Genomic DNA, 13,731 nt, shown 5'->3' on the forward strand with positions numbered 1-13,731 from the left:
GCAGCTCAAGTCTGTGTTTATGAATCTGGCTGAGGTCCTCTGGGCCCAGCAGTACCACTCAAAGCAGCAAGCTTAGGTCCCCCTGGCCCCTCAGTGCACTCAGAAGGGACATATCAGCATAGGCAGGGGCTTCAGCAGGCCAGTGTCTGACCAGCAAGAAGGAGCAGCAGCCAGCACTGCACACAATGAGTTCTCCAGCCCTGGCCATCTGCAGCATAGAGCATTTCTTCTAGTGCAGCCGTTACTTTTGCAAGAATTCCTGAAGCTCTTTATCAGAACTCTATAATTTTCTAAGAAATTAGATGGTCAGTAAAAGAATCTTACCAAACTGGTTTAATGAGACCTATGTTTTTATAAAAAACAAGCGAGACAACAACAACAAAAACTCTATTTTCTCTTTTGTACTCTTCTATACAGCTAATCAAGAGGTAGAAAAAAGAGAACTAGTTGGGGTATGTAGATTCTATCACTGGCTCTTCTTATTATTTCCCCATCAATCTGTCTCTCTGTTTGTCTAACTAGCTTCAGCTAGCATGGTGAGTTAGAAATCAGACAGTCCCAGCTCTGCCACTTATAGCTGTGTGACCTTTGGTCAGTTATTAACCTCTCTGAGCCTTAGCCTCCTGATTTGTAAAACAGAGATAAAAATACCCATTTTGCAAGGCTGGCCCTGTGGCATAGTGGTTAAGCTCACGTGCTCTGCTTTGGCAGCCTGGGGTTTGCAGGTTTGAATCCCAGGCATAGACTTACACACCACTCATAAAGCCAAACTGTGGCGGCATCCCATATACACAATAGAGGAAGATGGGCATGGATGATACCTCAGGGCCAATCTTCCTCAGCAAAAAGAGGAAGATTGGCAAAAGGTGTTAGCTCAGGCCCAATCTTCCTCACACACACAAAAATACCCATTTTGCAAGATTGCTATGATATTGAATTAAGTGTATATAAATCACTTGGCACATAACATTATGTTATAAGTAATAAGAATCCTAGAATGAGAGGGTCAGAGCAGCTGTCCTCTGAGACTCCTTCCAGCTCTAGTATGCAATGATTCTATTTTAGTGTTATTCCTTCTAGTATTCTATTATGCAGATGAAGACTATTTATGCCTAGGCTGGCTATCTCAGGATCTTTCAAAGGCAGGGAAACATGGGGAGGGGGAAGGGAGGGAGGTAGATGGATTTAGAAGAGGCGGAAAATCTGTTTTTGAAGCTGGAGATTTAAACTCCAATAGGCAGAGAACACGAAAGCACTTGAGTATTTAAGAACAACCTTAGTTGTTAGTGTTAGCTCTAAGTTTCCAATTTGAAGATACTGGGCCAGACTGTTCCTCTCTGACCTTGTTTGTCAGTTAGACACAATCACACCCCCAGCCTCAGGGCCACCAGCCTTTGTGTGCTTTATCTTACTTCCTGCTGCTACCAGAGAGTCCCTTAGGGATCCGCTACTAGAAACAGAGGCCAGTAGCACATTCAACCTCCAAAGACTCTTGCAGATGGCAGAGCTCATTCTCTTAAGGTCATAATGCAGCAAAGAAGATCTTTAAACATCAACATTTAGAATTAAAATGAAACTCTCCATATATCGAAAGAGGCAGGAGAATCCAAATTCTAGCTGAACGTCTAGCTTTTCTCTGTAAGACTCCACATAATGTGGCCCCTCCTGCCTCTCAGGCCCTCCTGTCCCTTGCTTCCTGGCCGCCTTCAGTTCCTCTAGAGGTCACGCTTTTCTCACCTCAGGGCCTCTGCACTTGCTGTTCCCTCTGCTGGGAGCACGGCCAGCCCTTCTCCCTGAGCCTCCTTCTCATTCTTCAGGTCTGTAGGAATGCCTCGCTTTCTAAAGCAGGAACCTCCTTGTTATTCTCCATCTCTGCATCCTGTTTCTGGCCTTTTTAGCACTTATCACACTGACTAATTATTTTGTTTGTTTGTTTTCTTAGCTTTGGTGTGAAGAGATGACTGGGGAAGGGAGATTGGAACTAGATGGAGCAGGTGAATGGTCTGTAGTTCTGGGGTAGATCCCGGGACTTTCTACTGGTAAATGACCTGATTCATTAGCTCTATCAACACTGTCAAAAGTAAGTGACTTGAGACTTGATGTAATGGACTGAGGGTCAGGGCATCTGGATTTTAGTTCCAATTCAATTCTGCCACTTAGCAGCCACGTCGCTGTGGGGAAATCACTTCTCCTCTCCAGGTCTCAGTTTCTTCACCAGTGAAATGAGTGCACTTGATTTTGAAGAGGCTCAATCAAGTACGAACATTCTATTTTCTTCTGATTCACTTAGACAGCCAGCCAGCCAACCCCAGACACGAGGTGGAATAGGAAGCCATTTACTTTGGTGAGGGTGGGTATCAAGTGAGGTATGTATGAAGGACAGCACTGGCCTCTGCACTTAAGTTGGAAACTCTTTTTTACAAAAGGAACAGATTCCACTTGATTCAGTCGCCCACCCTAGCGAGATTCATGGGTGCCTGTCTACTTTGTGAGGCAGGACGACAAAAGGCACCTGATCTCCCTCAGTGTGTGTGTCCCAGTCTTCGACAGGCAATTTCCTCTAACGCCCCTGGTTAAATGCAGATAGCTGTCCTGATAGGGCCAGCCCCCAAAAGCCACCACCAGGCATTTACATTTTTGGAAGCTCTAGGTTAATGGGACGTGGAACAGAAGTTGTGGAGGGAAAAGATCTCCCCAGATCTTTGCTGTCCGATGCTGTAACCACGAGCCACAGGTGGCTGCTGAACACTTGAGATGTGGCTCGTGTGGACTGAGATGTGCTGAAAATATAAAATACATGTTGGGTTGCAGAGACTTTAGTAAGGAAAAGCAGATATAAAATATCTCATTAAATAATTTTTAAATTTATGACATGTTGAAATAGTAATTTTAGACATGTTGGGTTAAATAAAATATATGCTTAAAATTAATTTCATATGTTTCTTTCAATGTTTTTAATGCGGCTAATAGAAAATTTAAAATTACTTAGGGGCGCGCATTTGACTGCTATTGAATAGCGCTGATCTACAGCGAGAGGTGTGTGTGTGTGTGTGTATGTGGAGAGAAAGAGGGTGGAACAGTTGACGCAGTAAAGGGGGAGATTGATGGAGGAGATGGAAGTGAGTCAAGAAGATATTTTGCCTAGTGTGTCCCCAATTTGTACTCAATTGCACCATTAGGCAGCAAGCTAAGAAAAGTTCAGCAGTGCTAGGGCACTAGCTGGAGTTCCCAGAGGTAGAAATTCTAGGGATTTTCAGGATACACAACCTCACGTGAGGACAGGTTATGAAGAATTGGGTAGGAGCGGCAGGACGGAGTAGGAGACTGAGGAATCAGGTAAGATTCTATTACCTACCCTGACCCCTCAAAAGTGCATTGCACAGTGCACTTGCACACTAGTGAAGAGAGTTATAAATGGAAAGAAGAAAGGCTACAATGAGCCCATGGTGGATTAAACAAAGATTGAGCCTCAGTGTAAGTTATTTATCTAAGAATAGGATTTTGATTTTATTGCATATGGGATATATATTTGTGTGTGTGTGTGAGGAAGATTAGCCTTGAGCTAACATCCATTGCCAATCCTCCTCTTTTTGCTGAGGAAGATTAGCCCTGGGCTAACATCCATGCCCATCTTCCTCTACTTTATATGGGATGCCACCCCAGCATGGCTTGACAAGCAATGGGTTGGTCTGCCCCCAGGATCTGAACCTACAAACCCCAGACCACCGAATCTGAGAGCGGGAACTTAACCACTACACTACCGGGTCGGCCCCGATAAGGGATAATTTTTTAAGATTCTGACTAGGTTATAAGGAATTTTGACAACACAGAAGACACCAAAGAAGAAAAATAAGAATCATCCATATTCCCCTAACCCAATTATAACTACTTTAATATTTTAAAGTAATTTCTTCCAGTTCTTTGTATGCATGAGTTTGTGTTATAATGATGTGTTATATTACTGGAATAACACAATTCATGTATCTTACTGTCTCACTTAACAATATGTCATAAAATTTTATCATGTCATTAAGTATTCTTGGAAAACATAATTATGAATGCTACCTAATATTACATCATAAGACTTTACCAACACCTCAACCATTCTCTAGTAGGTGGGTATTTTAAGTTAGCATTTTTATCTATCATAAGTAAAATGTGATGAATACCTTTGTACATCAAATTTGTTCTAAGCTTTTAGGGAAAGAGAAAGAAGTTTATAAAAGCCATTATGGAGAATGCAAAGGAAGTCAATAAGAGTTAGTCTTCAGATGCCTTATTTTTTTTAAATGGAGGGAGTCAGTTGAATCAACTCATTTTTAACTTCTCTTTCTAGTCTGAAATTTTATGTCTGACTCTTTAGGAAACCATTATTCTATTTTTTCATTCTTTAGGGTTTTTTGTCATTAAAATATGGACAAATATTTTCTCATTTTCTATATTGTGTATGATTTAGAACATACTTTGACCATTTGGCTTTGCACAACTCTTTCATAAATATCTTCCCTTTGTACTAACTACAGATCAATTCTCTCTATCCTAAGTTTCATTTTAGAAGCACTGGAACCACAAAGGCAAATTTTTAAGGTACATTAAAACTGAAAATAACTCACATTAAATATTAGATGTGCTGAAACCTAGTGTTAAGAACTGTGAAAGTTCTGAGATTTTAGTCTACTTGCAAGCCAACAAGTTTTATGGATGCTAGCAGAACATGAGACTCCTGGGTCAGAGATAAAGGACAGTTTATTACTCGTGGTAATAGCAACAGCTAGAATATCAGCTTTGGTTTCCCCAAGCCTCAGTTCCCGCAGGGCAACACAAAGAGGGCCAGGTGATAGCTGCACATGCAGTGGGTTGCATCATAGAGTGAAGAACTCTGAGTTAGGGAACCTGAATCTTTTATAAGGGAACTAAGCAGGCTGTTCTATGTCCAGGAGCTTCAAAGGCTGTTTGTTATACAAATGTCCTGATAAGATCATTTGGAGCAAAGGCCATCAGAGCCTCTGCTCATAAGATGTGCAAAAATGCGAGAGACCTGTGGAGAATTACTTTTAATATGAGCCTGAAGATGGTATTAGGAACTAGTTAGAGTGTGTCTGTACATTTTATACATGGGGCTGTTATTTTCTTCAGGACCAACATGAGGCCTTTTTTTGTCTGGCATAATCTACTTTCTTTCCATATTCCTTAGCCACAGAAGTTAATGTCTGCGCATATAACCTACAAAGCAGCCTATACAGAGATGTATCGACAGAGCTGTCTGTTCCCATCTGGATATGATAGCTAACATGTCCATTTCCATGAGTGTAGTCAGGGCAAACCATTTCAGCTCTGCCAGCAAGATTACAAGTGTTTGTGAAACAGATTAAGGCCCCCCGCCCCTCCCTTCTGGGGAGTGGAATGGAATAACACCCCAGAACCCCCATATCCTCCTTACAATTACCTACATCCACTGAATATCGCTGAAATGCCACTGATCACCAGAAACAGTCTAAAAAGAGGTATCACCAACAAGAAGATTTTGTTCCCTAAGGGAAAAGTCTTCATAACATTGGCATGAATAAGTTATGAAAAGCCTTCACAACTGAAAGAGACATAATCATCATTCATGTATAACAGATTTGTTTATTCTGTAAAGATTCATTTCAGTTGATTAATTATCAGTATCTGCTGATGGTGGGGGTAACAAGGCTGCTCTGATGAGAGAATTATTTGAAGTACATGCTTAGAATATTTATCACTGAGCACATATTGTATAAACTTAGCATATTTATCATGTTCTTTCTGTATGGGCTCTTTTCTCCTCAAAACAGATTAAAGTTCCCATCCTGTAGGCACATTCCCCTCCAGATATGATACCATATTCTTTATAGAGAAGTTTACTGCTTTTACATATAATACCTATAGCCCCTAGTATAAATAAGTGTTACTTTGTCAGTAGTTCTTGTGTCTTTCTCAGCCTTAGGCAGAGCTACTCCAAAATAGAATGCAAATTGTCATCTCTAGTTGCATGGAGTTTGATCTTTGGACAACCAATCCCCAATAGTACAACTACTGTTTAGAGGAAGAGTGACAATTTGTGTAAATTAAAATTAAACATTTTAAATGAGAATTAAAAGTGACAGTTGACTAGATTTAAATTAAAATCTTAAAATCAATATCCTTCAACATAATCTATATGTAATGATCTTCAAAGAAACTTTTTCCTTCTCTTTATTGAAGATGATAGTAAGAACTACTATTTATTGATTTCCTACCACATCTCAGACACTGAGATAAATGCTTTAGAAATGCTTTCTCATTTAATCTCCAACACCCTTGAGGCTGATATTATTATCTCCTTCCCATAGTTTAAGAAAGTAAGGCGTAAAGAGATTAGGTCACTTGCCTAATATCACTTGGTTTATACATGGCCAGGTTGAGATTCAAACTGCTCCCTGTCTGCTTCCTGAGTCAGGACTCTCAACTACCACGCTGGTTGCTCTCCCTTCTGGTCCTTAGGCAAGACTACTATACTGGGAGTCAGAAGACCTGGGCTCTGATCCCAGCTACAATAACACTATCTTTGTGACATTTTTACCCTCTCTGGGTCCCAGTTTCCCCACAGTCTTGTCTCATCTCGTTTATCCCTATAGCTTCAGTGTCCGACTCTCAAATCTTTACCTCTTTCCTTATCTCTCTTCCTAAGCTTCAGACTCATAATAACTATTTATGTATTTGCCCTCTGGCCATTAATACTGTAATGTGTCCAGTGGACACTATCCCAACCAGCTCCTCTCATATTGATCTCTGTCTCAGCGAAAGGCACCATCAGTCACCTTGTTGCCCAAATCAGAAATAGGGGGTCATCCTTGACTCCTCTCTTCCTCACCCTCCACACCCTTTCAATTAAGTAGATTCCAGTGCTATAGATTCCACCCTGTAAACATCTCTTCTCTCCACCACCACCACTGTGGTATTGGAAGCATGACCACCTCTTCTGAATTCTGAAATAATTTTTAACTGGTCTCTCTGCCTCCAGCCTCATTCTCCTCCACATTGTTCTCTGCCCTGCACCCAAAGTGAACCTGAAAAATCCAAACCCCGTCAGGCTACTCCTTTACTCAGAATCTTTTAATAGCTCCCCATTGTCCTTGAATAAATTCCCAAGAACTTAACCTGGCTTACTGGCTGCTGTCTACCACATCAGCCTCATCTTTTGCCGCTTTCCTCCCTGCAGCCTCTGCTTTAGTCAAGCTGAACTAATTTCAGTTTCTTAAGCTCTTCTCCCACTCTCTTGCCTTGGTTCTTCTCAAATTTTGTTCAGCCCACCATGGGGAAGATGTTCCTCTATTCTTACTACTCTCTCACTTTTCTTCCAAAATGATTGCCTTCTAATGCCACATGGAAAGGAGACAGCAGAGTTTCAGGATCTGGTCCCATTTGGGAACACTGTGCTTTCTGCTTTCCATTCACTATGGCTCAATTTCCAGGTATCGATGACACCTACCCTGATCAAAGGAACCAAGTCTTTTCATTTTCCCTCTCTGCTGAACCTCTCAAATATTTGAAAATATAATTGGATCATAACAAACATAGAAAATAGCCCTGAAGGGGCCCGGCCCCGTGGCTTAGCAGTTGAGTGCGCATGCTCTGCTACTGGCGGCCCACCTTCAGATCCCGTGCGGGCACCGATGCACCGCTTGTATGGCCGTGCTGAGGTGGCGTCCCACATACAGCAACTAGAAGGATGTGCAACTATGACATACAACTATCTACTGGGGCTTTGGGGAGAAAAAGGGGAAAAAAGGAGGAGGATTGGCAATAGATGTTAGCTCAGGGCTGGTCTTCCTCAGCAAAAAGAGGAGGATTGGCATGGAAGTTAGCTCAGGGCTAATCTTCCTCACAAAAAAAAAAAAAAAGAAAGAAAATAGCCCTCGACATTTAAATAAGCAGTTTTCCTACAGGAAAATTGATCTCTGATTGATTAAGATGACTGATGATTCATGGTTGGAGTGTAGTAGGCTCAGCAGTTGCCAACTGGCCTAAGTCACAAAGGACTCATGATATTAAGTGTTACCATAACCCTGACACTCATGTACATATTAAATCGGAGGCTACTATTTGCTTCATTGCTATTAAGCCTAGAAATCTGTCATGCTCCTAAAACTTGTCAGAGACTCTCAGACACCATGAGGCTTGATGTAGCCACATGGAGCTATACGAAGCCCCATTGTTTATGGATCACTTTCTCTTCCATTTTCTCCCTCTTGTGACTTTTTCCATCATTTTTTCAGCATCAGAAAAATGCATTCAAAAGATTATAAACAGCAGTTGGTAATCAGTGCATAATAGCTTTCTGTGTATAATACAATCATTAGGTGTACATTAGACATTTGGCATAATAAGAATACTGTCACTGTAATAGAACTCTGTCAAAGTACCAATGCCTCCCGCTTTGAAAATACACAGATCGATTTTGTATCCCTTATTGGTGGGAACAGTATAACAGCTGCATGGCATTACTCTGTGACAAAGTTCAACTGATTTTGCTTATGAAATTCTGAAGGAAGACAGTATACATGCAAATGTGTTAATACCAATTTCTCTTACATGCTGTTTAATATCCTTCAATCTCTTCCCCATTGAAGCTGTATCCTTGATGCTTTTAAGCTAAATTTAAGCAGGATTTAAAGCACGTCCACAGCTGGTACCAGAGCATTAGTGAAAGAAATTTTATGTTGTTGAGTATTGAGCATGTCCCAGTTAAAACTAGAATTCATTGGGGCCAGCCCGGTGGCATAGTGGTTAAGTTCACACATTCAGCTTTGGCAGCCCAGGGTTCGCAGAGTCCAATCCTGGGTGTGGATCTACATTCTGCTCATCAAGCCATGCTGTGGGGGCGTCCCATATACAAAATAGAGGAAGATTGGCACAGTTAGCTCAGAAAGACCCAAAAATACCCCTAGAATTCATTACTTATGTGAAATATCCAGGAAAGACAAATCTATAGACACAAAATTACATTAGTGGTTGCCTAGGACTGGGGTTGGGAACAGGGAGTGACTGTGAATGGGCAGAAAGTATCTTCAGGGAGTGAAGGAAATGTTCTAAAATTGGGTTTTAGCAATGATTGTATCACTCTGTAAATTTACTAAAAATCATTGGCTTGTATATTTAAAATGAACTACTTTTATGGTATGTAAATTATAGCACATTAAAGCTACATTTAAAAAAGCCAACTAAACTATAGTGAACATCCTTATACTCATATCTTTGTGGTCCTGCGTAAGTATGCTGATAGAACTAATTCTGAGGTGTAATTGGTGGACCAAAGGGATGCCTATTTAAATTTTTTATGGAAACCACCAAATTGTGTTTCAAAATTAATTCACCAATTTACTCTCCTACAGTGTATGACACTATCCATTTCTCTACAGCATTGCCAACACTTGACAATATTAATCTTTTCTCTGTTTGATACTATAGCAAAACGCTTGTTATTTTTTTTTGTCACTGGATTGTTTTAGCCATTTTTTATATCCTTATTGGCCATTTGCATTTCTTTGTGAATTACTTATATCCTTTGTCCATTTCAAAAATGGGCTGCTTGTCATTTTCTTATTGACTTGTATATTCTTATATATTTATACATATTGTCTTTGTTATATACACGGTGTATTTTTTTTTCTAGTTGAGTGGTTGACAAACTACAGCCCATGAGCCAAATCCAACCAGCTGTGTGTTTCGAAAGTTGTTATTTAACTTTTTATTTTATAATAATTATAGATTCACGTGAAATTGCAAAGGTAGTACAGAAAGATGCCATGTACCGTTCGCCCAGCTTCCTCCAATGGTTACATTTTACATGATTATAGTACAATATGAAAGTCAGGAAATTCATATTGGCACAATGTGTGTGTGCACACGTGTGTGTGTGTGTCTATGCTGTTTTGTCACAGGCTAGATTCATGTAGTCACCACCTCAACCGAGACACAACTATTCCATTATCACAAAGATCTCCCTCATGCCACCCCTTTGTGGTCACAACCACGCCCCATCTCCAACCATCCCTAACCCCTAACCACGAATGTGTTCTCCGTCTCTGTAATTTTGTCACTTTCAGAATGTTATGTATATAAATGGAATCATATATTATGTGACCTCTGAGACTGACTTTTTCACTCAGCATAACGCGCTTGAGATCCATCCAAGTTGTCGCATGTGTCAAGAGTTTTTTTCTTTTTATTGCTGTAGTAGTCCATGGTATGGGTGTACCCACTACCTGTTTTTGAAGGCCCATGAGCTCAAGACCATTTTTAAATGGTTGAAAAAAATCAAAAGATAAATAATATTTTGTGACACATGAAAATCATATGAAAGCCAAATTTCAGTTTCCATAAATAATATTTTATTGGCACACAACCACGCCCATTTGCCTTTGTATTGTCGAATCTATGGCTGCTTTCATGTTACAATGGCAGAGCTGAGTAGTTGTGACAATGTCATGATGAGAGTCTAAAACCAGAGAGATGGAGGGCCCTGCCTTGACTTCTCCCAGGCAAGTGTTACCCACCTTGCTACCATGGCTGCTTGGTTTATTAGACTTCTTCCCATAGTTAGTGCAATTTCCACTTACTCAAAACCTAATTTTCCTTTGCTAAGTGAGAGCTCTTGAGCCTCTTAAATTCTCAACCTTGAATAGTTTTCATCACAGCCTTATTTTCCTTTACATAAAGGACACAGAACTCATTGTGGAAATGCATAATTCCAGCATTTCAGGGCTCTATTCTGACAGGAATATGTTAGCAAAAAGCCTAAAGTAACTATCACACAGCATTACAGAGAGGCGGTATCGTGTAGCGAAGTCTGTGGATCTTACGAAAGTTTTTAACCTGTACAAATCTCAGCTTCATAACTGTAAAATGGGAATCATCATAACTACCTATGTTCCACAATATCTGTTTTTTCTTTTTCTCTCATGTAAATAAATTTCTGCTTTTTAGCCTGGTATGTGACTGACTGTAATAAAACCTATATTTCCCAGGTAGATTTGGCCATGAGGCTAAGCTTTGGCAAACAGGCTGTGAGCAGAAGTGACATGGGCAAGGGGAGGGAATGTAGATGAGGTGGATAGCCATCTTGGACCAGGTGGATGAGAGTAACACCCTAGGGATGGCTGAGCAACAAGACGGAAAGTGTCTGGGTCCCTGGAACAGAATCATCAGACCAGTCCTAGAGCACCTTACTTGAGAAAAAAAGAAATTTCTATTTTATTTAAGTTCCACTATTTTGACTCCTCATTACATGAGGCTGGACCTTTAATCTAAACTGCACAGCCTCTTAGGGTTGTTGTAAGAAATATTTATGAAAAAATTAAAGCAGATACATAGAATGGACTCTGTAAATATGACTTTCCTTTCTTTCTGACTTCATCACTCATTTCTGTATTTACCACAGAGTAATGTACAGAGTGATACACAAAGAAGGCATTCAATAAATAGGTATGATGAATTGAACTGAATTTAGTAGCCTGAGATAGGGACAGAGTCCAGTCTTCATACACACTTACTCACTTGGAAAATATATACCATGGTTTGTATTTCTAAATAAGGAGGCTGACATTCATTCACACATCTCGATTGGAAGATTCCCACTGTTAAACAGCCTGAATTCTTTTGCAAGGGTTTGAAATCGGCTTCTGTTGCTTTCTGAGATCCCAGGAATTACATACCGCCTACTGTGCCTACTGAGGTTCCACGTGGGTCTCAGCATGCAAGCCAGCAAAGCAGACTCCATAGTCACTGTGTTCTCCAGGGGAAGTTGTTCTGCGGTTAACAGTCACCGCCGGCCATCATCCATCATAAATTATAAGAGCTCTTGCAGGGGTCTATCCTTCCAAGCGTGACTCCACAGACTACTCTCCTCAAATTTCCTACTTCTCCACAAGGAAAATGACCCTCAGAGATTCCTGGGTAGCTGCCATAATAAATGGGGGAGAGATGCCATATTTGCTGAGACCTTTCACTCAGTGGGAAGGTTGGATTTTCTCAAAGACTCCAGCATATGAGGAGATTACAGCGATAACCCCCACTCCACAGCTCTGGCTTGAGTTCTGGGGCTGCTACCGGATTTCTTCATATTAGGGAAACAAAGGAAAGGAGACACATCTGCTCCCACATTGTAATAACACCATTTAAACCCTCAAAGAATCAAGGAATTTGATCATTCATTTTTTTGTTCTGGTTTTTTATTGAGAAATAATTGACATACATCATGTATAAGTTTAAGGTATACAGTAGGATAGTTTGATTTACATATATTGTGAAATGATTACTACAAAAGGTTTAGTTAACATCCATTGTCTCATGTAAATAAAATAAAAAGAAAAGAAAAAAAAATTCTCCTTGTGATGAGATTTCTTAGGATCTACTTTCTTAACAACTTTCCTACATATCCTATAGCAGTGTTAACTATAGTTACCATGTTGTACATTCCATCCCTAGTAATTATTTATCTTATAACTGGAAGTTTATACCTTTGGACCACCTTCCTCCAATCCCTGCTCCCTCACCCTCTACCTCTGGTAACCACAAATCTAATCTCTTTTTCTATGAGTTTTGTGTGGTGTTTTTTGTTTTGTTTTGTTTTGTTAGATTCCACATGTAAGTGAGATCATATAGTATTTGTCTTTCTCTGTCTAACTTATCTCACTTAGCATAATGCCTTCAAGGTCTATCTATGTTGTCACAAATGGTAGCATTTTCCTATTTTTTATGGCTGAATGATATTCCATTGTATATATTTATCACAATTTCTTTATCCATTCATCCATTGACGGACACTTACGTTGTTTCCATGTCTTGGCTATTGTAAATAATGCTGCAATGAACATGGTGGTACAGATATCTTTTTGAGTTAGTGTTTTTGTTTCCTTTGGATATATTCTCAGAATTGGAATTTCTGGATCATAAGGTAGTTTTATTTTTATTTTTTGAGGAAGTTTCATACTGTTTTCTGTAGTGGCTGCACCAATTCACAATCCCACCAACAGTGCACAAGTGTTCCCTTTTCTCCACATTCATGCCAGCATTTGTTATCTCTTGTCTCTTTGATGATAGCCATTCTAACAGGCATGAGGTGATATCTCATTGTGGTTTTAATAGGTTTTTCCCTATGCTTTCTTCTAGGAGTTTCACAGTTTCAAGTCTTACATCTGAGTCTTTAATCTATTTTGAGTTAATTTTTATGAGTGGTATAAGATAGGGGTTGTTTCATTATTTTATACGTGAATATCCAATTTTCCCAGCACACCATTTATAGAAGACTCTTTCTTTTCTCCGTTTATTCTTGGCTCCCTTGTCAAGTATTAGTAGATCGTATATGCTTGAGTTTATTTCTGGGCTCTCGATTCTGTTCTATTGGTCTATTTGACTGTTGATCAGTCTTATTGTTCCCCACATTAGCTGGTGAGAATTCAGAATATGAGATTGAGTATTTTTGTGTGTTGGGTTAGACGGAAGAGAAATAAGAAAGCATTTTTATGTGTGAAAGAGAAAATCTGGCAGATGTGTTTAACTTCACAATTTAACCTTTGGGAGGTAGCATCAGCTGCCTTTCCAATCATCTTGGCAGTGAAGTGTTGGAAAGAAAACAGTGAAAGTCATATTGAGAAAGGTCCAGTAGAAAATGAACAATGAGGGATTTTGTGCTGATGCACAGTGTTAAAAAAAAAAAGAGAGAGAGAA

This window comes from Diceros bicornis, chromosome 3 (genome assembly GCF_020826845.1).
Source record: "Diceros bicornis minor isolate mBicDic1 chromosome 3, mDicBic1.mat.cur, whole genome shotgun sequence".
NCBI lineage: Eukaryota > Metazoa > Chordata > Mammalia > Perissodactyla > Rhinocerotidae > Diceros > Diceros bicornis.